The 23,498-nt window shown below is 45.8% G+C and overlaps 1 long non-coding RNA gene across 1 annotated transcript; it reads right to left on the bottom strand.

Moving 5' to 3' along the window:
* Positions 1-10,378: 10,378 nt before the first annotated feature.
* On the bottom strand, positions 10,379-13,854 carry LOC146428610 (uncharacterized). The gene is made up of 3 exons (XR_014856002.1): positions 13,370-13,854; positions 12,267-12,447; positions 10,379-10,562 (listed from the first exon to the last, which is right to left on the bottom strand). It is a non-coding gene; the product is annotated as an uncharacterized LOC146428610 (long non-coding RNA).
* Between the last annotated feature and the right edge of the window lie 9,644 nt (positions 13,855-23,498).

Raw genomic sequence — 23,498 nt, 5'->3', positions numbered from 1 at the left:
CTGGGTGCACAAACACCCTTCACCACCCCTCCAGATGAAGACAAAAATTATCCAGAGTCAGGAGAAATGACCATAACGAGACCCAAAGTCTAATCTGCTTCTTTTTACTCTCCTGATTTTATTTGGATCATATGTGCAAAATTAACCTCCTGCTTTATCCCAAATGAGAGCCCCTGGCAACAGGTTTCATCTGCAGCATATGAGTACACACGTATTTTGAAAGTGAGAAGGAGTGAAATTGGGCAGGCAGAGCAGTGGCAGTGATGTTGATGAAACCCATGGAAGCACCTCCCTCATTGCATATTGGAAGCAACTCTTTGGGATGAAAGAAAATCTATAATTGAAAATTTATCATTGAAAATCTATAATTGAAAATTTATAATAAAAAATTTATAATTAAAATTTTATTCTTAAAATGCCAAATTATTGCATTGCAAGGAAGTTTGCCCTTGCTAAGATCTCTCATATCATCTCTACCACAATGCCTTCCACTGAAGTACCCAGATATAGCAGAAACTCCTCGGAAATAAAGCCAAAATTTTCCTCCTCTCTTGATGATCCCGAGGGGTCCAGCTAACAGAGCTGACACAGCGTGGCAGCTCAAGCCCTGTGCACCTCCACCGAGCTGTCACAGGTATTTATTTTTGCTAAGTGCAGCTCATTATTATTACCTCCCCTGGAGTTGTAGTGCAATGGAAACTCATTCCCCACGGCCTTGCCCAATAACTTCAGGAACAATATATTTTGCAGTTTTCTTTACTTTGTGTCCTGGTTTCCTCCACTCAATCAACTGCGGGTGTCACGCGGTGAAGTGTCCTGCTTGCCGCAGAGAGAAAAGCTGGACTTTGCTGGGTGGATGTTTGCTTTGTGTTGTATACACAGAATAAAAATTAATTCAGGAGCAGCTAGGGAAAAAAAAAAGCCCACTGAGATTAGGAGCACAGAGATATAATGGTCTGAAAACTAAAGCTTTGCTGACTCCAGGAAAGTAAGCAACATCTAAGGCGGCTCGTTTCCCCATCATAACTCAATACAAATAAAGAGGAGAAGGTGGATGGAAATGGAGTAAATTATTTCACTGCCTAGAGCGACAGATGAGCAAAACCAACTGGGCTGGCTTCTCCAGGCTTTCAACACTTTTGCATACCTTAAAAGACACCATATTCAGCCACCTGCTATTGAACCTCATGGTGGCCTGACATCCAAAGGTTACAGCCAAACATCCCAGTGTGGCTTCCCAGCCTGATTTCCTCACCAGGATTTTGTAGGGGTGATGTCCAAGAGCCTCCTTGCCCACTCACTGCTCCTGGGAAAATAAGGAAGCTTTTATCTTTCAGGCAATACAGCAAAATGCAGTTGGAGTTGCTCCTAAGGGATTGGATTTGGGCTGTGGCTCCTTTCAGAGGCTCCTGCCCACTGCCCAGTGCCTGTGCACACCCAGGACAAGCCCCATTTTTCTAAGTCACAGCACATCTCTAATGCAAACACAAAGTGAAAGGATGCTGGAAAGCCACTGGCCTTTATGGTTTATTAAGCTCCTTGTGCAGGCATAATTTTAGGCTTTGCGTTTTTTCAGACTAGACCATTTCACCTCTGTCTTGCACCTCACAAAGCCCACCAAGACACCACCCCTCCTGCAGAGGGATTGGAGAAGCATGGGGAAAATCCCACCTTTGTAACTGAAAGATTCTGTGATTTTATTTTTTTTTTAAAAGAATAATAGTCACATTTTTAAACAGCTCTTTATTAAACCGTCCAAACATATCAGCTGCACTGGAGGATGTAAGGGCTGACACCAGACAAAACCATCAGATTGCTCTGAGAAAATGCACTGGCTTGTCTTGACAATTTAGGACTCTGTGGATTACCCTGTTCATATTTGCTGTTGATTTTAAGACTGAAATTTGCAGTATGAAAACAGACATGTCCAAGAAAGCATTGCTCAGCTTAAACTTAAAAGGACAGAGATGCAAGATTACAGCAGAGAGATGCAGCTCCTGGCTCCCAGCCCTTTCTTAGGAACCAGCTTTCACTTTGCCTTGGGCTTTTGGTCTATCAGCATCTAATGAAAGATGACAGTGCAGGCTCCCTTAGGGGCTAACGTGGGCAATTTCAGTTCTGGCATTTTAATTTATCTGTAACCAGCAGTTTTCAAAAGGGTAGAGCTAAAAAAGAACTTGGCTTGGTCACACACACACACAGACAAAAAAAAAGGGGGGAGTTGTGACATAAAATGCATGAGGAGGTTTGCTTGGGTTTAACTCCTTGGGCTCCTGCAAGGCAGACAGTGGAGCCTGGAGCCATGGCTGTGTCTCTTGGCACTGGGGCTGGATGCTGTTAACCCTATCCAGCAGGAAGCTGCTTTTCCTTTAGGTGACCTGAATTCCTCCATGGTTTATGGCTGTTGGTTTTAGTGCCGGGCACATCTACTATATCCCTGACAGTTAAGGTCTCGGCTTTTCCCATTTATTAATCCCCAAAGTTGCATTCAGGCACCGTAATGGCCAAAGGTTAGCTTAGGATCAGTAGCAGCCATAAATCCAGAATTAAAGGCTGTGGGTTGGTTTCCAAGTCACCCTGCAGTGCCTGGGTGCTGCTGTGGGGTCAGAGCCTGCCGAGGCCATGAGCATCCCAGAGTCACTCCATGTGAGAGGAGCAGCTCAGCGCTCAGCCTGCCCTTCCCAGGGCATTTTTCCTGCCGGCTTTCCTGAGCTCCCAGGCTGTGCAGAGCTGAGGGTTCATGGCAAGCTCGGTGCTGACGCAGCCGAGGCTGCAGAGCTGCTGCTGAGTGCTCCTGGCACTGCTTCACATCCGAGCCTCATCAGGAGCTTTTGACTCCACCACTTATTTGTTCCCTGGCATGTTCCCTACGCCCTCCAGGCACCTGGCAAACCTCCGGGCACCCGGTACCATCAGTGAGCTCTTGAGGGATGGATCCAGCCCAGCCCCTGCCTGACCTCTGCTGGGGCTGCACAACAAAAAATAACTTCATTCAGGAGCGAATGGGTTAAATCTCTTATTTATTTAATTATTTATTTTTACTTCTTTCCAGGGAAGAATTTCACTTTGCCTTTTTTTTTTTCTTTTTTTTTTTTCTTTTTCTCCTTCTCCCCCTGCTGCCTCCAGAGGACCAGGCGATTCCAGGCACAGCTCTAGCAGATGGTTTTGGTGATGGAAAGCACAAGGGGATCTCTCCCAGGAGCTGCTCAGGCAGTTAAGTCAGAAAGGAACTGATGCATGCAGCGAGCCACAGCCCCAGCCTGGACAGCTCCCAGTGCTCCCCTCTGTACCTGCAGCCTGTGCTGGCCACATTTACACACCCAGCTTTCTCTGTGCCTGATCCAAACCCTGCTGGAATTGGGGATCAGCCCTTTCCTGAGCTCGCTGGGCCAGCTGGACTCAGAGCAAACAGTGTGTGAACCCCACTTCAGCCACCCCTTTGTGACCCTGCCACCACCCTGGTGGCAAACCTGATGGTGACAGAGAGCAGGAGATTATTTCTTTTTAATGTTTACATATTCTAATGTAAAACCTGCACCTTATGCCCATGGCAAATATTGCCAAAGTTGTGGAGTCAGGAAAACAAATCTATATTTGGTCAATATTAGCCTGATAAACAAAGTTTGAGAATTAAATGCATTCTGTGCTTAGCAAATGAAAATTAATTTACAATACGTGAGAATTGGCTTTCTTAACAATATTTCCCTTGTTTTAGTGAGATAATCTAGGGCTATATTAGGAAATACAAACATTTTTCAGAGGAACTATACATAATTTATAGAGCAGCAGGTCTGAATTAGCTATAGCATTGCCCTGAGCTTTCCTACAGTCCATAGGTCTGGATCTCAGCTGTGCACATGGATCCATTCCCTCTCCCTGATGAAACCCTCTCCCAGAAACAGTTAAACACAAGAAACCAGAAATGATCCATAAATTAGGTCTGGCTATAGGTTCAAAATCATAAGTTATGGCCTATTGACCTCATACTCTGAGGGGAAATCAGAAGCATTTTTCTAAAGAGCCACCACTGGAGGAAGGGAGGTTTAATATATGGCACAGCAGAGCCCTGCTGCAAATAAATACAGCACTGCATAATTGCAGGGAAAATCAATAAATACCGTGGTGGTTAAAATAAAGATATGCATATTGAGGGTTTGGGTTTATGTGTGGGAATGGTTGTTCCCCAGTAGCAGAGGATGATTTTTTTTTTTCCCCTACATTAAATCCTCTAAGCACGACAAAGGCAATGGCTCCTGTGCTGCCCCTTTTGCAGGGAGCAAGTTCCAGCTATTGTCTCCCTCGGAGCAGCTCTGTGGAGTCGTCATTATTACCATAATTAATAAGTGCAGTTTGCTCATTTGAAAAATTCCGGCGACATTTGCCGCTCGGGCGTCGCGTCAGCGCGAGACACAAAAAATCGCTGTGACAACTGCTCTGCAAGTTCAGGTTTTATTGACGAGCACCACAAAGAGATGGAGCCCAGAGCAAGTCCCTTTTCACTTTAATATTTAAACCTCTTTTAAGAGGGCGTCAATATTAACTCCCGTAATTGATGCTGACAGGTGACTGTCTGGCCATAAAAAAGGCAAACGATAGAATTTTTTTACTAAAAAAAACGTTAATAATAACAAGCAGGACTTGCTGGTCAGTGCAGTGAAGGACACTGGAGGAGGGGATGAGGTCTCCTGCATCCCTGGTGCATCAAAGGGGACCTGGGGATTCACCCAGGAATGGATGGGATCCTCTGGGCTTGGTTGATTTTGTTCCCCCAGGTAAATTCCTGGGTCTCCTGGAGGAGAAACCCATCCTTGCTCAGCCTCAAGACCAGCGAATGCTTTTAATAAATAAAAACCAATTGTAACTAGTTAACCTCAGGATTTCCAGCATTAAAGAGATTTCCCACAGGAGCCAGAGAGCACTGGAGGAATGGATAAATGCAAAGTTCATGGGTAAGAGGACACAGCCCTTTTCAAATCCCCATGAGAGGGGAAAATACCCAGAAAGTGCTGTGAAACAAGCTCCAGAAAATAATTATTTACTGTACAAAGCTTTCTGATTTTCATTGATTTTATTCTTAGAAATGAGTGCATTTTTTCTCTTTAAAATTTGAGTTAAAAGTAGTCAAAATTTGGAACAATGTGAAACCAAGTTTTAATGCAAAGTGCTTGATGACCTGAGTATTGCTATTGTCTTTGCTCCATCCACAATCCAGCCAGAAGGAATTGCACAGTAGATCAATCTCTTCATTTATTTAAATGGAGATACAGTTTTGCTGGCTTTGAGTTCTACTAATATGCAGATTATAGCATAAACCCAAAACTAGAGTGATAATGTTGTTATTAAAGTTGATAAAAGTATTTTGAATTTTGACTTTTAACTTTTTGAAATTGAAGGTAGGGAAAGAGCTAAAATGTCTTGTACACATTAAAAAATGGAACTGTGTTCACTACAGGGGAAAAAGATTTCATTAATAGAAAATTGGGATTTCTAAAAGGAGGGGTTTGATAAAAAAATTATTGGTTGCAATATTGGCTGCATAGACAGAAACTTTTCTGAATAAACTTAAAGCACTCCAGTTAAGCCATTTTAGGCACTTCCACTCTTAATTCTTCTTTAAATTAAACCCAGCAAAATTCCTTCTCAGCACCTCTCTCCTAGCAAACAGCTCCTGATCCACAGATATTTAACCAGGACATCCCAGCCAGCCTTTTTCTTTATATCCTTCATGTTTTTCCTCTGTGCTTTGGGGTTCTCCAGGCAGTTTTGCCTCCTTGCAGGGTAAGATGCACAGCAGAAGATTTGGGATTAAAGAGACAATAAAATGTCCCAAACACTGCTGTGTGGCAGAGAACAGACCACGGATTTAGTGCTAACAACAGAAAACAGGAGAGCTTTGTAGCAATTAAAGCAGAGCAAAACCCACCAAATGCTGGAGAAAATAGAGTGGGGGGAAATCATTGTGGTGTTACGAGTCTAAAAACAAAAATCAATATTGGTATTGTTCCCTGCAAGAGTCTCACAAGGAGGGAAGAGCTGTGCCCAAGACTCCGGCTGGCTGCACAATAAAAGATTAGCAGTTAGATCCTTATCAAAAATGGAGCTGGGAAGCTTTTGTTTAAAAGGCCCACTTGAACCAAGGCTCTCCTGCCTGATTACTGCTGTTAGGATTTGAAACTTCTACCATTTTATATATAGTATTTAAAAGGGAGATGGCCACTGACATCAGCTAGCTGGCAGTGAATAAGTGTGCTTGAAATAATTATATTAATTTCTACAAGTAATACTAAGTTAAAGCCGTATTTGTGTGCAGATAGATGTGTGTGTGCACATGTGTGTCAGCAAGTTTCATGCCAAAGAAAGAGGCTGCTGGTGAAAATTTGGAGTTAAATGCCTCAGCTTCCTCTTGGAGTTTTTCTGTTCCATCCTGGCATCATAAATAAAAATCTCCTCTGTATTGTACACTGCTGCCCTGTACAGTAATGCTTTTGTTACCACTATGGCTCTTACTTAAGCATCTGACTACACTAATTGTTTTATACATTAACTATACTCCCCGATGGTTGCCCTATTATCTTTTTTTTCAAAATGGTGCTTGCAGATATTAGCAGCTTGATTACTCCTTTTATTAAAAACTTTAGCATTGTGTCAGGGTTGATTTGGGAGGTGGAGTGGTGTTGGTGGTGGTGGGGTTGAGTTTCTGTGCTGCTTTGGGTTCTTCACAGCAGCTCCCAAGCCTCAAGGAGATCTGGTTTTGGTCTGAGATGCTCAGTGACAATCCACAGGATGGAGACAACTTGGCTGCAGAGAAACATTTGCATTCAGCTGCCATCAGGGCCAACGCTGGGCAAAAGTGATTTGTGAAGAACAGGCGTGGAAATGATGGATTAGAGAAGGGAGAGAGATGCACCAAATCCCTGCAAGGCAGCTCTGTGTGTGCAAATGTGTGAGTGTGTGCACATGGAATAACGAGGGAGCTCGGGAAGGCAGTACCAAATCTGAGATATCAGCACACCAGAGCCTTTAGACATGAGCCATTTCCAGGGGGAAGTGGAAGGGATCAAGCCCTGCAAGGGGCAGGCAAGGTTTCTGCAGCACAAAGTGTTCCCCTCCCTTTGCTCATGCGTCACTTCTGTCACCAAAAGGAAAATCAGAGCCTGATGCCAGTTATTAAATATCTTCATTATAAGGGCATTCCTTCCAGCTGACTTTCAATTTTGTTGTATCTGGGGGCTCTGTGTTAATAACTGCGTGCTGAGGACAAGTGTTCTTAAAAAACACTGACTATTGAAATCCTTATAAATAATATGCAGCTTCCTGCCTCTGATTGATAGATATATTGTACAGCCGAGCCACCATAAAGGCAATAAATACATGTACTGTTAAGGGTCATGAGTCTCAAAATTAAATCGAATGCAGAAATTGAGTCTTGACAGAATCTGAAGGGATAATGTCTTAGCTTCTCCAATTACGCAGTTCAACATTTGGATAAATCATACGAAAGTAAGTATTTAGCCCCATTTTTCATAATCACTATTAATGAGAACAAAATGGGAGCTGAGGGCAGAGGGAGAGAGTTCTGACAAGATAAATAGCATATGGGGTGTGTTGTCAGCCACAGAATATCAAGGCTGTTTAAACCCCCTAAACAGCAGGAAGGAAAAATGCAGGGGGGAAAAAAAAAGTAAAAAGACTAGTGGTCATGTGTTATTATCAGAGACAGTCTCTGTGTCAGGACTTTTGAGATCTGCCTTCCCAAACAGCACTTAGGGCACAAAAGTACCATCTAGAGCTCCCCAGGATGGTGTGAATGACTGATATCCAGAGCACACCATTTAAATATTGCCTGTTTGCACTCTGCAAGCAGCACTTAAAACATCACTAAGAAAATTCATTTAAAAACCTGCAGATTTTGCCCCCTGACTGGTCCCTGTGGGTGCAGGACAGGTGGCTCTGTACACCTTCAGTGGGCACCTCTTTGTGTCAGGGCAATAAAACCAGGAGAAACAGCTTTGCTTGCACAGGTTTTTCTGCAGCTTTCATGCCAGGACACGCACAGGATGTGCAGGGCTTAAAGGAAGGAGGGGAAGGTATAAATTCCATAGTCATTTTCTATCATCTTGTCTGTCTTTCCTGCTTTTCAAGTTGAAATCACTTTAAGCATCTGCGGCAAAATTATTCTTAGAGAGTCTCTCATTAAATTAGATGTCTCTGAATTGAATTCATTTCCACTCCATTTTGTCAGCTGCTAACGCAGCGAGAGCCAGATCCTGCTCAAGTTGGCTTTGAGCTTTGGTCCCTCATTTGGGGTGGGGGGAACTTGGGGTTTCACATTTGTGCTGAGTTTTCCCCATCCTGATTTCCTGCCCTGCATTTTGGATTCTCAGGGAGCATCCGCTGCTCTTGCTCGGATGCTGGCAGCGCCTGAACCCTAATGTTACAAATCCTAATAATCCTGACTCTCCAGGAACCAAATTATATCCAAATATTCCTGTAATACCAACTACAAGGCCACCTTTTGTCACTGAATTAGAGCTGCAATATCCCCACGAAAGTCCCCAGCAGTCTGTGCTCTGAGCCACACGTACGTATCCTCTGCTGCTCCAAAAATGAGCGTTACGCTCTAAACCTCTGCTTTCAGCCATAAATATCCCAGCAATCCAGGGGCAAAGGGACTGTTTCGATATCTCATGCAACATTAGCAGCTCGCAGATTAAGCACGTGGGGCCTGGGAGATTATCTCCTTGAATCAATAGAAAGCAGGGAAGCAAACAAACAGCTGGCCGGGTTCCCCAAAATGAAAAGCGTTTGAACGTGGCAAGCTTCAAAGCAACTGGTTGACACGGAATAGGTTGGGTGCCCTCCCCTGCTGTGCCCGAGGAGCAGAGGGTAGCAGGGAAATAAATAAACATCTCAAAATTGCTGCTTGCTCCTCCCTCCGCCGACTAACCACCTCCCAAAGAAAAGCAGGGAAGCAAGGAAAAGCGCCCCAGAACATATGGCAGAATCAAGCGCAGGATCCCCGTAGGTTTGGGTTGTACAAGTAAATATTAATCTGGGGGGGATACTGGGGGCTGAGATCAAAAGAGCTGCTCCCGTTTCTATAGGGAAAAGCAGCGCTTTGATGTCACGGCGTCTTCCCTGCGCCACCTAATGAACTGAAATTGTGACACAGTGACATCCTGCAAGGTTTGAAAGCACTTAGCACAATGACACGTCTTTGGGGCTCGCTGCTCTCTTTTGCTGCTGCTCCAGGGGGAAAGGCTCTGCTGGTGAGGGGGGAATAGTGGTGGAGGAGCTGGAGGGGGTTTTGGGGAGTGAGAGGTGAGTGTTTCTCCTGGGATGCACATGGGGAGAGCTAAAGGGATTCACTCCTTGAGGTGTCTGACTGGGAAGGATGGGATGGGGATGCAAACAGAGGGAAGCAGCTTGGCAGGATGTGCACAAGGCTGGGGGTGAGTGAGCCCAAAGCACCTCACTGTCCAAGGCTGGCAGGAACAGAGTCATCCTCACCCCACACTTCATCCTGCAGCACCCATCTGGAGCCACAGCATCCTGGGGGATGATGGGCATGAAAAGAGTTTCAGGAAAATGCACAGTCAGAGGAAGGATGAGCTCCTTGCCCAGGTCCCACGGAGGCAGAACTTCCTCTTGTTCACGTCAGGCCAAAAAAATACCCATCAGGTAGAAAAACCAACCCCACATGGGCTTGCTCAAACAAAGGCCCTGAATATTTCATCCAGGCTCCCAAGAGAAAACCACTGGAACAAAACCCTGTGCTTCCACCCCAGGAGGGCAGGGGAGAGCAGGGAATACCCTGCATGGGATGGGCACAGCTGCCCAAACCCCCATTGTGGATGTTGTGTGCTCAGGGGAGAATACCAAAGAGAATGAAAATAAAATAAATCCTGATAAACTGTACAGAAACCTCTCAGGGCAGGCAGGGAGGGAGGAAAGATGTGGAAGTTGGAAGAAGAGATGGTTTTTGTTAAGGAAGATGACTCTGGGTGATTTTGGGTGGGTCTCCTCCATCAGGAGGTGGTTGCCCTGCCACTGCCTGTGGAGCTTGGGGTGGTTCATTGGTCTTTACTGGGGGCACCTCTTCACCCAGCCTGTGGCTCCTGTAGACCCCAAGCAACACCACCAGCCAGGGCTGCACACAGTGCTCAGCCAGCACAGGGTTAAATCCCAATAATCCCAGGGATTTACTCTGGATTAACCCCAGGAATTGAGAGCAGCATTTGGCCCTGTGTGAAAGGGTCTGGCCAGGATTTCAAGTGCAGAGGAAACCCAAGAGCATCACCCACTCAGGGAGTCACAGAGCTGGGTAAGAGAGTTGATGAGGCAAGTTAGGGAATGTAATAGAGCAAGAGAGAGCTGCTGAACCAGGCAGGGAAATGAAACTTTATTCAATCATCTGCTTTACTTATTTCATAGCGAGGAAATCCATCTATTCCTTGGACTTGTTTGTGCTGTGAAAGCTCTGTGTTGCCACGAGGCAAAGAAATGGTTAGAGAGAATCAAGAGGGTGATGCTGAGCTGCAACCTGCCTTAAAATGCTGCACCTGTGTAGGGAGAATAAAACCAGGAATCAGGGAAAGGAGCTCCATGGCTTTTCCATGGCCAAAGTGTGGTCTGATCACCCTTCACCGAGACACTGGGATTAGGAAGGCATTAATGGGAATGACAACTTGATGGGTTTTAGCAAAGCATCCTGACACTGTGACATCACCTTTGCAAAAAATACCATAATTGGGTGTGTGCACATGGAAATACTTGCAGGGACACACCCCAGGCACAGCAGGGAAGCCTGTAAGGACTCTGGGTGTCACAGCATGAACATGGCACTGAGCTGTCCCAGGGAGGGTGGCAGAAATGCACCTGCAGGATTTCATCATCTCAGAGGCACACAGAGGAATTTGCAATAGTTCTCAGGCATCCCAAGACCCCTCTGGCCCCTGAAGCAGGGGAGCAAGGCAGGATGGCTCCCAGCACACATCCACCCCATAGGAAATGGATTCTGGAGCAAGGCAAGGGATCAGCCACATGAAGCTTCTTTTACTGAACAGACTGGGGCTGGATGCAGCTCACAGATGTTGCGTGTAGAAATATTCAGTAATAATTATTATGACAATAACAGCAATAATAATACAGTGGGGAAAGGCTCATCCTGAGCAAATTAATCCAGCTTTGGTGTAGCCTTGGGGCGGGTGGCTCCACACAAGGCCATGTTGTGGTCAGAACAGGCTGTCAACACCCATGGGCAGCCCCAAGGGCCACCCATCACCCTCCTGCACCCCTGTGGGGGGAAAGCTCCAATCTGGGAAGTGATAAATAACCTGTGTCTCGTGGAGGGATGTTTCTGGGTGTGAATTAGAGCCTCACCAGCCTCCAGCAAGATGCCCCTTCCTCAGCACAGCAGCTCCGATCTAGGACAGGTTTCCCTTCAGAAATGTCATTCCCCAAATCCCACTCAGACTCAGCTAAGCTGCATTTCATTATTTTTTTTTCCCCAAATCAGCCTTATGCAGATTCCACCCTCTCCACTGGTTAACTCCTGCAGCACCAACACGCACAAAATATCTTTAAGGGTTTCAGGAGGTTTTTGGTTGTGGGAATCCTTAAATTCTGAGACATGACACAGCACCTTAGTGAGGCTGTCTGGCAATTTGCTTTTAAAAATGGCACAGAGGTCTGGGTGCCTTATGAGCCATTTTCCTCATTTTTCTTATACCACAAGATTTTTTGCATTAAAGAAGTGCTGTTTGTAGAGCATTAAGGGTGTTTTATCAGTCTGCATCAAGAATGTAGATGTTTACTGCAATTTCCCTTAGCTCATAGCTGTGTTCCACTAATAAAGTGGGAGTTAACCAACATCCAGTTTACCCAGGAGCACTTTTGAGTAACTCACAGTAATTTCACTTTTGATTTGTGCTGATAGTAGATGTGACCATTCCCTCAGGTGGGCAGAGGGACAGGGGAGGAGGACACTAATCTTTTTCTGAGCTTCCCATGGTGGATACCTCCATGCCTCAATTAAGGCAGTGATGCCTGAACTAAAAGTTCAAAATGAGGATGGAAGAGGAAGTTCAGAAATTATGAGATACAAGTTGCATCATCAGATCCTGCCAAGTCAATGACTCAGGATAGTTTCAGAAATCCTGAACACGATTTAGGCATCCTGCTGGGGATATGAGTCCTGAATGGGAATCTTGTTCATAACCCCTGCCTTGCTGCATGGATAACACGGGAAAACGCAGTCAGCCAACCCCAAATGATGGTCCTTCCACTGTTGTGACCACAGCATGCAGAGACACAGGGCTGATCCTGATGTGGGACAGAGCCTCCCCCTGCCCCGGGGTGACACGAGTGGGGTGTGGGTGCAGATGGAGCTGGCAGAAGCTGGCAGGGCAATTCCTTGGCAAGGCAGCTGGGACAGGATGCTGGGTGCTGGTGGGAGAGGAGGGAGTCACATTTCTGGCATTGACGCAGGGTGTGCTGCACCCTGCCTGAACCCATCCCGTACTCATCCCATCCGTTTCCTGCATTCATCCCATATTCATCCCCTATTCATTGCACACCCACACCATTCTTATCCCACACCATTCTTATCTCACACCATTCTTATCTATCCCATACCTATCCTATTCATATCCCTCACCTACCCCATCCCTATCCCACATCCATCCCATCCCATCCCATCCCATCCCATCCACATCCCTATCCCCATCCCCATCCCCATCCCATCCCTATCCTACCCCCTTTCCATCCCTATCCCGCATCCATCCCATCTGCATCCCATCCCCATCCCATCCCATTATCCCGTCCCATCCTGTTATCTCATCACCCCAATCCCATCCCATCCCATCCGATTATCCCACCCCATCCCATCCCATTATCCCATCCTATCCTATCCCATCCCATCCCATCCCATTCCGTTATCCCATCCCATCCCATCCCATTCCGTTATCCCATCCCATCCCATAATCCCATCCCTGTATCCCATCCCATAATCCCAACCCATCCCATCCCATTCCATCCCATTATCCCATTCCATCCCATATCCCATCCCATCCTATCTCCCATCCCATCCCCTCTCCGCAGCCCCGGGCAGGCCCGATCGAGTGCTGCCCTCTGCCGGCGCCGCGCGGCCCTGCACCGCCCCGGTTGCCGCGGTAACGGCGCGGGCGGAGCGGCGCTCGGGGGGACAAGGGGACAGAGAGGACCGGAGTGTCCCATCCCGGCTCCATGGGATCCCCGCCGCCAGGGCAGTGCCGAGCGAGCAGCGCCGGGGCGGGCAGGCAGCCCCATCCCAGCCCGGTCCCGCTCCGCCTTATTGGGGAAGCACATTTCCATCCTGGTCGGGGTTTACCTTAACAACGGGCCGGGACAGGCATGGAAACATCCCCGCTGGCGAACATCCCCGCTCCCAGCATCACCGCCTCCAAACATCCCCGCTCCCAATGTCGCCGCCTCCAAATATCCCTGCTTCCAAATGCCATCACCGCTCCCACGTGCTCTACTCGCTGCGCCGCCGCTGCTCCCCCCCTTAGAAAAGCCGTGCGGTTTTCCCAAGCCCCCCAAATGCCCAGCCAGGGATTTCCCCTCGTTCTGCTCCTACACGGAGCGTCAGGAGCGCGGTGGGAATTGGCCAGTGTGCCCCGGCGAGCGCTGGCCCGAGCCCGAGCCCAACGCGGGTGAGCATCCCCGGGGTGCAGCATCCTCCCTCGGTGCTGCCCGGCTCGGGTTCTCCCGCACGCCCGCGGAGGAGGGCAGAGCCATCGGGATGGGGAACAACAAGCCCGGCACTTCCAGCATCCCCTCCGCCAGCACAGCAAGGGGATGCAGGAATTCCGGGGAGGTTGGGATGCTCGGGATGGCAGCGATGGTCCCAGTGAGCCCACAGCTCCCTCCCGACCCCCCAAAAGCAGCTTCCTGCCCGGAGAAGTTTCCCTACTCCCATCTCTCACTGCACAGAAGCATTACGGTTTGCAAGGATTTCCCCCTCATAAATTAGTATCTTCCAGCTGTTTCCTTCCACATAAAATCTCTCCTATTTCTTCTCTTATTGCTTTATATAAACAAACATGAGAGCGGCTCGTTCTAAATAAAGTTATTTGTCTAAGTAAATTAATATATCATATTCTCTCCTGAAATATAGAGAGCTATTTGTCTCCAGAGAAATCATGTTGAGTGACATAGTATAACCCTATTCATTTGCATATGCAGATATGTCTAATTATTCAACTTGCAATTAAAGGCTTGTGTGTCAGCAAATGAGACTAATTAGAATCATAGAATCATGGAATCGTTTAGGTTGGAAAAGCCCTCTAAGATCATTGAGTCCAACCATTCCCCCAGCACTGCCAAGCCCAACACTACCCCCTGTCCCCAAGTGCCACATCCACAGGGCTTTTAAATCCCCCCAGGGATGGTGACTCCACCACTGCCCTGGGCAGCTGTGCCAGGGCTGGACAACCTTTTTGGTGAAGAACTTTTCCTTAATAGGCAATCTAAATCTGTCCTGGTGTGATTTGGACAGGACCTATGCAGGACTTGTGCCACTCCCTCTAATAATTGTCCCAGGTTACTCATCCTGCTCAAAATCAGGAGAGATGGATAAATCCTGGAAATGCTTGAATTAGAAACAAAACTATTCATATCTGGAAACTGCTGAAACAAGACTTTTTGGCCTTTTCTTCAAAACTTCTGGCTAGATTTGTTGGGTTATGGTTGGGAAGCAATCCTCAAGTTGTTCATCAGATTGTTATTCACAGAATGATATGAATAACATTTATCATGGTCACTCATGACAATTTTTTCACAGTATGCACATTGCAAACCAAAATAAATGCATTTTCAAGTAACAGGTTCATTTTTAAAACTTTATTAGTTCTGGTGGAGCCACGGACAAATTTTCACAGGTATAATGCAGAGTTAAATGCTGGAATTGTATTTAAGAAAAGTCAAAATGATCACATTTTGATAATTTTCAAACCAATACCTCAGGCAGACACGTCAGCTTGGTTCCACAATACAGAAACACAAACTGCACATCTCTCCTTCCCATTTCCAATGACTACCTTCCAATGAGAGAAATTCTCTGGATGTGCCTTGTCTTAATTTGAAAATAAAATGGGATTTAAAATGGAAGTAAGGGAAATGAAACAGCATCATCAATGCAAAACGCTGGATTGTTCTGTTGTTTTTCTTTTGGTGAAAAGGACAAGAAAGAAAATTAATTTCTAGTTGATCCAAATAGCTTGGAAATTGTTATATTTATCTGTTGGGTGAAGAAGGAAACAATGAGGGGAAAAACTATCTCTGTCCAGAAGCAGCTTGCTGAAATTATGTTTTATAATCATCATTCTGCATTTTCTATCTCTTCTGACATTTCAAGGGTGAAAAAGCACCAGCACAAAATTTTAGCAGCACTTTATGGGTCCACGGATTTGGGTGTGAGAAGCCAGGCTCTTCAGCTTTTCAGGAGATCCAAGATCCCTCTTAGCACCCCAAATAAGAGTTACATTTTCACAGGAACTCAAACTCATTTGATGCTTATGGCATCTTTCAGAGTCCAGCAGCTCTGGGCACTCGAGGGCTTGGAATGTCCTTTTTGTTCTGTTTCTTTATTACCCAGTTCAGTTGGATCTCATCCATCACTGGGGCTCTTCATGCTTTTACAGCAAGAGTTGGCCTTTTCCCTCTTTAGCACATGGCTTGTAAATTGAAATGATCAGACCACAAATGAGACTTTGGTCCCAACTTGCTCCTGTTGCCTCCTGCATCTGGCTGGAGCACAGTGGGCTTAAATCACTTTCAGCATCCAGGGATCACTGGCAGGAGTAAATAAGTATTGTATAACCTTCCCCAAAAAGCATAACAAAATAATAACGGGGAAATGAGGTTAAGTGAAACCATTTCAATAATGTTACAGGCCTGCTTTCAATCAGTGAACGCTGGGAAATTCAATGTCTTCAGAGGCTGTGATTTCATTTGAGCTCCCTCCACTGCTGAACTTCTCTTCACAAAGCAATGAGTTAAAGACTTAGCAGCGGATTCATAATACATCTAAAATGTACTTTTTGTGTCTAATATTCACTGGAATGGTTGATTTTGCTGGGTTTGGTTATCGAGAGGAATAATAGTTTTCAGTTTCATTGAAGCATAAGATATAATTCCATTATCTTTTTTAGTTCTTTTTTTTTTTTTTTTTTTTTTTGATAAAATAATCTGGAAGAAGTAGAGCAAAATGGGAGAAGAAATGATTCTACAGACATTGTTAATTATGTATCCATCATATAAAATAGCAATAATAGCATAATAATTTTTCATTAAATAGGGCACAGGAATATTTGCAATCTCATACTGTCAAGTAAGAAATGGCTTTAAGAAAACCCCACTTATTCTATTTCAATAATGCTAACTAATTTTGGAGCAATTAACGCTAAATTTAGGTGCCTACTAAGTAGGAATTTGACAATTTGATGATTTGTGCTTTGCTCTATACACATTAAGCCCAAATTCAGTCCCTGTACCTTCACAGAGTTAAAAGTTAGACACCTGCTCGAAATTAGGCACCTGAATCAGTGATATAATTCAGGGACAGGGACCTTGGATTTGGGCTTTTCCACCAACCTGCTGTGTTTTCCAGCCCCTCTCTGGCTGCAGAATAATTGCATCATCGTATTTTAAATGAATATAATTGAAAGAGGTGCCACCCTGCTCTCCCTGCAGGGAGCATCTGTTGAGCATTGATCTTCATTTCAGGTGGTTTGGGATGGAAATGAACTGACCCCAAGAAATTACCATTATTTCATCCAGAATGCAAAGCTCCTGGTGCCTGGTAAAGTGTTCAGAGAGCAGCATGGTGGAACATTTCTTTTGCTCTGCTTTTCTATTTCTATTCAATAAAACAATTTTTAAGATGCTCTCAATTATAAAATCTCACTGATGAGCTGGGTAACTCTGAGGCACCTCAGCTTTTTTCCTGTATGAGTTTATCCCACGTGTCTGTCAAGGAATGCCATGCTCCATGTAATGGGAAAATCCCTCTGCAAGCACTCAGAGTTTTCTCATTCACACAAAACCCAGCAGAGTGTTGGGTTTCAGCAAAGCAGACCTGTTCTGCAAAACACAGACCAAGGTTTGGTCTTTGCAGAGGTCCAGCATTAGAAAAGGAAGTGATTGCTGGTGGAAAACACAGACCATTTGATAGAAAGAGCATGAGAAGAAGGAAAAAAGCTGCTGCTGCTACTGCTGCAGCTTTAAATTAAAATGCTGCATCAGCCAGTCCCTGAGGACTTGATAGAAATCTAATTAGTCAGACAATCTGGCACCAAATGTCCTAATTTCCCCAATCCATGTGGGATTTGTGTATTCTCTTATTCACTGCAGTTCTAAATTTCAACCTGAGCCTTTCTAACCCCTCTCTTTTTTCAGAGCAGACATGGGACTCCAGAGAAGGTGATCCCTATCAAAACCTAATTGTTTTTCATAAACCTTTAATTAATTAGACTCAGGCTCATGAAAGACACTTAAAATATTAACAGTTTGTTTAGAGACAAGTGCTGGATGAGGAGTGCTGCAGCCTGGTATTTCCGTGAGAAACCCAAATGTAATTAATGTGGGTGGCACAGGCTCTGTGTGGGGTCCTGAACTGGGAGTCCTCCTCAAAACACAGCTCCAGGAGCATGGGTTTGGCCATGGCAAGAGGATGGGAACAGCATGGACCCTCTGCAGCCAAGGGTAAGGGGCAGGAGCAGCCCTGGAGGGGTGGATTTTAAGAAAAGCTCTGGAAAGGCACCAGAGTCCCCCCAGGGTGGCTGTAGAGGGCAGAGTGAGGACAGCAGGCTCAGGAGGCAATTAACCCTGTCCTGGGGGACCGAGAGCTCCTGGAGCAAGGTGCTGAGCTCCTCTGAATCCCCCCAGCACCCTCAGAGAGGGAGGATCTTGGCTCACACAGGATTAAACCATTCGGGAGTAACAGATTTTTTTTTTTTTAATTTTTTTTCCTCCAGAGCGGCTATGACCTGTCATGTCAAAGCTTTTTATTAAAGTCTCTTAATCCCCAGATTATCACCACAATAGTTTCACAGGCCCATTCCAGATAAGGCAGGCCCCATTGTGGAGATGCACATTGGAGGAGTTTTAATCTGCAAATTATTGGCATGCAAGACCATGAGGGGCTGCTTTGCTGTGTTGCCCGTTGCGTCAAGGGGAATTGAATATTTATAAAGACGACTTCAAATGGGCCATGCACTGTATTCCTCCCACATATGGGCAATCCCCATGTGGCAGAGGGGCCCTGCTGAAAGGAAAAAAACCTGCCATGCCACCACGGCACACACGTGGAATCCGTGCAGGCTGCATGGAGAGAGAGTGGAAGGGGCTGCTCCCCTCCTCCAAAAACCCCATTTTAGCCACAAAGGAGGCATGGTTTGATTTTTAAGAGGGAAGGGATGAAAGTGGAAAGGCAGGGTTGATGATGGAAACTCCATTTCTTTCCTGAGTGCCGGGGGAGGACAGCAAACAGATAAAGTCCCTGATAGGGATCCTTCGCTGACACAAAATATGCCATGTGGAGCGAAGGCTTATGCTGTATACAAAACTAATTAGCAGTTACCTTCTAGATTAAAGAACAACTCAAGCATCTGTTTCCCTGAAGCGTTTTTAAAAAAAGACATGGCCCTCTTTAAAACAGCCTGACAGATTTGAAAATGCCACTTCTTGGGTCTGGGGGCTCCCAGAGGAGGTGCTGGGGAGCTCAGGAGGGACTATCCCCTCTGTGAGGTGTTCCAGGCTATCAGTGAGCCACAGGGCAAAGCAGGAGGTCCCTCTCTTTTCCCTGGAGGTGTTTGTACAAACACCTTGCTGCATCTCACTGTGAGAGGCACCAAACAAAAATGAACATGGAAATGCTGTATAAACAGGAATCGACTGGGAGCATCACAAGTCTGGGCGGGATGGGCTCAGTAACAGGGGGAAAGCCCTTGGCACTGAGCTGAACCTCTCCAGCTGCAGGGGGAGGCAGGTTTAGAGAGACAGACATATCTACACATCTGCATTCTGCAAGAGGAGCAGCTCCTTCAGGTCTCCAGCACAGATGCTGCTGCACAAGGCAAAATCCTGGCTTACCCCTCATGAAGTTCCTCCTCCTGAGACCCCAGCTCCGGGTCAGGCTGCAGCATCCCTCAGGGCAGCTCAGCCTCAGCCCCCAGCAGCAATCTGAGAGCCTCTGCCAGCTGATGAGGCTGAGTACAGCCCAGGACAGGGCTCTCTGTGTGTTATTTCCCCATGCTCCCCAGGCGAGGATGTCACTGGGCACAGATCTGGCTCAGGATCTGCAGACTTGGGCTCAGCCCTGGCTCTGCCACAGCCTTCCCTGACGACCTTGGACCAGCTGCTTAGGTTTCCTCCATGCCTGTTTCCCATCTGTTAGAAAATGACTGGGTATATTAAAGGGTTCCTGGGAAGATAAGTAAACTGTGAGGCCATTATTAGCTATTACACTGATAGGGCCCAAATGCTCCTATTTTCTGTAACAGCTCAAGAACTTAAGCAGGCACTAAAAGGCTCTGGGAAAATAAAGCTTTGCCTTTCTGGGGTGCTCTCTCAAAGGAGGGTGGTGTGTCTTCCTCTAGGGCCAGCTCTCCATGCATTTTATGAAATTGCAATGCCCTTATTTCCCCTAACAGCCTGTGAAATGGCCTTTGGCTCGTGGAAACCTTCCAATGTGCTCAGTATTACCTGCAATGCCTGTATTAATCATAATGGGCAGGTGCCAGAGCCTCCAAAGGCAAGGAGAAGGGAGAGGCCAATAATTGATTGCTACACAGCCCCAGCAGGAGCTGTTGCATTAGTCCAAAAATTACTTTGCTTTCTGGTTCCCAAAGTTCTTGGGAGTATAAAGCAGGAGAGAGGGATGTCTGTGAATCATCTGTCATCGCTTTTGGCTACAACCTTTCCATGACTTGTGGAAAAAAAATATTATAAATAAAGTGTGGGGGTGGGGGAAGTGACTAATTGAGTGCAAATTAAACACAGATGCCAAAAAAGCTCAGCATGTTTCTTCAGCCATCAGCACCCTGAGTGAGGGGTGGGAAAGCCTCCAGGATTTGCCAGGACTCAGCTACTGTGGAGCAGCAGTGTCAAGAGCAGCAGTATCTGGCAGGATGCAACAGAGGGTTTTCATGGGATGCAGTCAGTGCAAAATGCTGGGGTTGGACTTGCTCAGGCCTGGGCAGTGGAGCTGATGCAGGGAATTGGCTTCTCTTGTCGCTGCCCTGTTGGAAGGGAGCCAAAATAAAGGAGGGTTTAGTGCTGTGAGGAAATAGAGGTGAGGAGTAACACCAGCAGGCACAGGCAGAGCATCATCAAATTTTTGCCACCAAATTTGCAGACAAGGCCACCAGCTTCCCCCAGCCATGCAAATCCACTAAATTAAACTGGTACCCAGCTCAGAAAACTTCTGCTCCAGCCAATAATATCTGAAGGATGAAATACCAGCGTCAATATATCCCATGAGCCAAGCAGAACCATTTGTCTCCAGTTGTTCCCTCTCTGGTTCCATTAATAAAGGCAGCCAAAGACACTCTGAGCACATCCACTTCCAGAAATCTCCCCAAACTTGGTGACATTTGGAATCACACGAGGCAGCTGCACTGTGAGATAAAGTTAAATGATGTATTCAGCCCCAGCTCGGTTTGGAAGGTTGCATCTTTCACGGGAGCCCGGCGCCGAAATCCGTGTGCTGTTCTCTAAATGTGGAATTACTCTTCCTCCTGCTCCCCACATATTGACGAATACACTTGAAGGATGGCCGGATTTCTGCAGAGCTTTCTTTTCCTGACACCTAGATCCCCCTGCCAACACCACAGCCCTAATTAGTGCTCCCTGATTTCTGTTCAGCGCCGAGGAAGCATGTGGCACCTTTCCACAAGCCTGTAAATCCTCTCCCGACACAGACAGGCACCATATTGCAAAGGGAGGGATGGAACTGGGTGGAACTGGCATTTCCATGGGGGTTTGATGTCATGGGAGCCAAAACAAGAGGGGCCAGCACCCCAAACACAGCCTGAAGAGCAAGGTGAGAGATGCAATTCCCAATTTCCCAGCCAGTACCCACCATGTCCCTGTCCCCTAAGAGGCACACACTCTGCTCCTGAATCCACAAACTGGATTTGTGTATTGTCAAAAAATAAATAAATCCAAAATATAGGCCTGGACATAGAGACAGATGTGATTTGTGCAGTTTAATATAACACAAAAACAGCAAGATAGAGGAGGAAGAAATGACAGGGACAGGATGAACCCTGGAGATCCAGCTCTGAGAAAGGAGGATTAGGAAAACCCTTAAATAAAACACAAAGAGGGCATATCTGCCTTCAGTCCTCCTCCACACAGAGCAAAGCACATCCCCTCCCAAACCTGGCCAGCCCTGCAGGTCAGAAACATTGTGTGAATATGCACTCGAGGTTATTGTTCTTGCCATGCTGGGGAGAGTTATTTGGAGTCTCCTGCTGGTGTTAAATTAAATTACCCATATAAATAGCACCGGAGGTGACGGACAATAAATCCCACTGCTTTGCAAGCAGGCTGCTGCGCTGGGCTGAAAGGTAGAGCTATTGTAATGTAGCCTAAAAGGCACCTATTTAAGTTACATCTCATCAGACCTCACCTGGTGTAAGTTACTTTCCAGCCCTCCCCCTGCAATGATATCCAACTCCTGCTGTACCAGAGCCAAGCCTACCCAATGCCTAAGGAGTGAGTAGCAAAGTGCCTTAATTATCCTTACAGTGTTCTTTTTGGGTTTCCACTAATCTTGCTAAAAATCCATTTGAATGTCTCTATACTCAAATTTCTAACATTTTAAAATAGAGCTTCTCATATATATAAAAAATACCTGCTCAACAATTACCTTTTTTTTCCCCTCTTAAATATCAATCTTACTTTGCAAGGTTACTCCCTCCTGCTCCTTTTCAAGATTAAGACAAGAAGTTAAAACAAGTGAGAGAATGAATTTTCCCCAGGGAAGCTAACAAAATTCATATCCCAGCAAGCAGCATCTCAGGGAGCAGTGATGCCAGACACGTACAGATGATGTAAAATGCTTGAAATTAGGAATATATGCAGTGTTCAAAAAATAACAACAGCAAAAAGCTCGGCAGTTTTGTGTTTAACAGGGGTATGGATGTCATTACTGCCCACCAAATAAAAGCATAGATAGGATGAGAGGAAAATTGCAGGCTTATTTTTTAAAAAACCAGGATATCTCTACACCAAGTTAACCCCTGATGTAAACCCACTAAACTTGATGGTGCTACTGGGCATCTAGAGATAACCTGGCTCTTTTGCTTTGTTTTCCACTTAGTTTAGAGGAGACAGCCTATTTTTAAACTGCTGGCCAAGAGAGAGAATGTGAGGACTGATAGTCAATTCAAGGCTGTAAAGTGCTGCATTGCTGTGAAGTATTTAATTTAGATCCTTTTTTGTGTTTCTGGGGATGTAGCCTGAGCTGTCTGCAAGAAAAAAAGGTGAGGTGCAGCTCAGAAATTGCAGCGATGTAAAAAATTAGGGGGAGGATAAAAAAAAAAGGACAAGAAAATGAAACAACAACGAAAACCTATCACAGAGTGTGAAATTCACCTGGATCCCTCCTAAGGGGTTTGCACATTTGTGTGATTAGAGTCATATTTATAGGAAAATCTTGTCACCTCTCCTCACACTCGGTGGGGCTGCAAAACACATCACTGCTGCTCTTGGGTTTGGAAGAAGCTGCTGGAAGAAGGAGAATATGTACAGGAAGGGCAAATCCTGTGGTCCAGGAGGACCCTACCCACCTGAGGGTCCTGAATAATGTACAAAAGCAGAATTTCCTCCTGTTAACCTATAGGAAATCCAGGCTGGCATTAAAATTAACAAACAGACAAGAAAAGAAAGGCTCCTTTAAAACCTCACATCCTCATTAGCAGGACCTTGCCCTGTTGTCCACTTAAAAATCACCATGCACCCCAAAAGATTTATAAAATATTGTAATTATAATTGGTGCAACCAGTGACATCCCAGGCATGTTGTGTGCTGCTCGAGGAACAAGTGGTCACAAGAATAAACATGAGAGGGAGAACCACAGGGAGTGGAAGAAGTGATAAAAAGGCAAAATGAAAGAGAAGAAGAACCCAAGCCTGTGCTGCCAATCTTTCTGCACCTCTAAAGTGATATTTGATTCCTGAGCATATCATAACACAGCACTGATAGATCTATTTCTCTTGCAGAGCTGTCCAGTTTTATATATTTCAAGTTGCCAGTGCTGCACTGTGAAACCTCACCCAACCCATTTTCCCCAGGAGGAGCTCCTCAGGCAGAAATGGGGATATTTCTTATTCTGGTTGTCACAGGGATGTGTAGGGCAACTAATATATATACATTAAAAAAAAAAGTAAAATAAAGGCATGCAGAAGGCAGTCAGAGCCCTGAACCAAAGATAAAAGCCTAAACAAGTG

This window comes from Lichenostomus cassidix, chromosome 20 (genome assembly GCF_008360975.1).
Source record: "Lichenostomus cassidix isolate B80296 chromosome 20, HeHo_3.0, whole genome shotgun sequence".
NCBI lineage: Eukaryota > Metazoa > Chordata > Aves > Passeriformes > Meliphagidae > Lichenostomus > Lichenostomus cassidix.
The sequence above is the reverse complement of the archived record's forward strand: the minus strand, read 5'-3'. Positions and strand labels throughout refer to the sequence as shown.